Source organism: Empidonax traillii, unplaced genomic scaffold (genome assembly GCF_003031625.1).
Source record: "Empidonax traillii isolate 1590-97213 ecotype Southwest subspecies unplaced genomic scaffold, ASM303162v1 scaffold1314:size239288, whole genome shotgun sequence".
Lineage (NCBI taxonomy): Eukaryota > Metazoa > Chordata > Aves > Passeriformes > Tyrannidae > Empidonax > Empidonax traillii.
The window spans coordinates 166,214-168,993 of record NW_020956507.1 but is presented as its reverse complement, the minus strand read 5'-3'; positions in this window follow the sequence as shown (position 1 = coordinate 168,993).

The following is a 2,780-nucleotide window of genomic DNA, read 5'->3' as shown; positions in this document are numbered from 1 at the left end:
TTAAGAGTCAGATCCACCCTCAATCCTTGTTTATGGAAATTCTCAGTTCCTTCTTTTCCCATGATATTACATTGTCTTCACACAGCTGCACTCACACACTGTCTCCTAGAATCTTACATACTAACACTGTTCTTAGCTCTATTATCTATATTTACCACTAGCTTTCACATATGATTGGATGTTCACCTCTTATTTACATTCTTTTCCATGTTGCCAGGTTGCGGCCTTGTTGCGTCCTCCGACAATTCCCCCTTTTTGTATTTGTGCCACAAATGGCAACATCAGTAGCACAATTACAACAATAGACAACAGAAGCAAATCTGTCTTGACTATAGGCAAAAGCCATCCTGATAGTTCTGATTTACCAACAGACCATTTAGCCAATTCTGACCAGCATCAATTTGCGATTCTTTGATTCTTGCTTCCAATCATTGAAGGCTAGCATGCATCAGTTTACCATAATTAAATCTATACAGCATATTCTCTTAAAATCTTAACACTCATTAAGTATTTTAAGTTCACACACATAGATATTTACACAGCTTTTTTCACTCACACAGTTTTTTTCCCATTCATTCAGAAGGTAGCCACCACAGTCATCCTTCATTCACACATAGCTGGGATTTTTATTATAGTTTTGCATTTCAACCACAGATCTCAGATTCCATATTTTACTGGCTGTGTGCTTCTCAATCTGCCATCTCTGGTGGTCATGTTCACCAACTCCACCTGTCCTGAAGACGAATCAATACAAGGAACAAAAAAGCTTAACAAACCTATATGAGATCCATTTTTGATCCAGCGCCTGTTCATGCACATGCATATTCTCCTTCCCCCTTTTTTTTGTTTTGAAAATATGTTTGGTGTGTAAAACTCTCTCTTGACAATAACTTGCCCCATGAGTGAGCTAGCCCTGCTTTAGAGTACCAAAAGCTATGCAGCATAACAGAAATAATGTCAGGTGAACTGAAAGAAGACAAGAAAACCATGTGTGTACATTTTAAATTCCCAACTGAAATGTACCTTAACCTGATACTAGGAAGGGGAAAAGCAAAAGAAGGAAAGGTGTAATTTGCAATTACAAAATCACAGTAACCAAGTAATCAGGACCAATCATAGATCTCTTAAACTCCTAATTATTCCTCAGTAAGTTCCACTTCTCTGTGACAAACTTAGTGAACCAGCACTACCAGTCATGCATATGGAAGTTCTCTTCAAAGCTGCAGTTTTAGCAGCTTTATCACACAACTGCCGAGCCCTGCAGCTCTGGGACCTCCGGGACCCCTCTCACCTCTCCGGCACCCTCTTCCCGTGGGCAGTGGGGCCCCGGAGCGGTCCTGTCAGGCAACAGCGTGCCTTGCTCTGGCCCAGAGCCCACAGTGCCCCAGCTCCGCAGCCGCCGCGCAGCTCCATCAACAGCGGCTCCGCTTTCGGTCTGTTCCCAGCACGGTGCTGTGTGGGCGTCCCGCTCTGTGCCAGCCCTCCCTGCAGGTGCTGTGTCCATGCTCTCTGGATGCCAGCACCCCCGATGTCTGGAATGCAGTCACCTCTCAGCTTCTGACGGTCTGCCTCTTTCAGTCGTTTGCGCTGTTAACAAAAAGCTTACAAACTGTTGCTATTAATAGTTCAGTGAGTTTTAGGTTGTTATCGTCGCAGATACAGATGAGAACATTCAGACAATTTTGCAGAGGGTCCGCATGAGGGAAAAACAGAAGCTCAGCCACAGGACCATAGCTGGTCCGGCTGCTGTTCCACAGCGGGTCTCGAGCCTGTGGCCCTGGGATTCATAGTCCCATGCTTTACCGACTGAGTTATCCGGGCTCTGTTGTAGGAAGCCGCGCTCCCTTCAAGCTAGGCAGGCTTCCATCAAGTGTTAAAGCAGCTTTGTTTCCGAGTCTTAGAGTAAAATTCTTTACCCTGTGTCGTCCATCTGTGAGTGACTGTTGTGAGGAAACCATAACTTGCAAAGCAAACATATTTTTGCCTCTCGTTCAAGTTCATTAACATTGTTAAAAGTTCAAAGAATGTTGTGGGTGTAGAGCGGCACAGCGCGGAGGGGGAAGGGGGTGGAGGGGGGGGGAGGTTCTGGGCCTCCGCCTTCCTGTGTCTTCCAGCAGCCCTCCATCTTGCCTCGCCCCCCTGTCTTCAGCACACACGTCGGGGGGAGGGGGGGGGAAAAACGGGACGATTTCGATAGCGATCTGAGGCGGCTCCAGTCTCCGGCCCCGGCTCTAGCTCGGCTCCGGCTCTGTATTAGGATCTACAAAGCAACCCTTGGCCACCCCAAATGCCAATAACCTTTCTAATTCCTTATCTAAATTAATGTCAGTAACTCCTCGCTTTTGTAAAAAGCATTTGAGCAAATTGTGCATCGCTTGTCTCTCCATACCTCATCAGGATATTGCTATGCCATTGCAGCCCTTGCAAGACACTGGCGATGCTTTGTCGGCTGAGACCCGTCTATAGGGTCGCTCAGGGGTGCGAAGCCATCTCTGCCACCCACCCGTGCTGCGGTCGAGACCGATGTCCGTACGACACTGGACCGTGGCTTTTTAGGTTCGTTAGTCCCCCTGTGTGGGTGCCATATGTCGCAGCGCAGGAAGGCAAGGACGCTCAATATGAGTGTCAGCAAGCTCTCGTTTATTGATTATACATCACAGCATATATAGGATACATAATAAGATCATTAATATTCTGTAACCTAGCTCTACGATTGGTAACAACTTTAAGAGTCAGATCCACCCTCAATCCTTGTTTATGGAAATTCTCAGTTCCTTCTT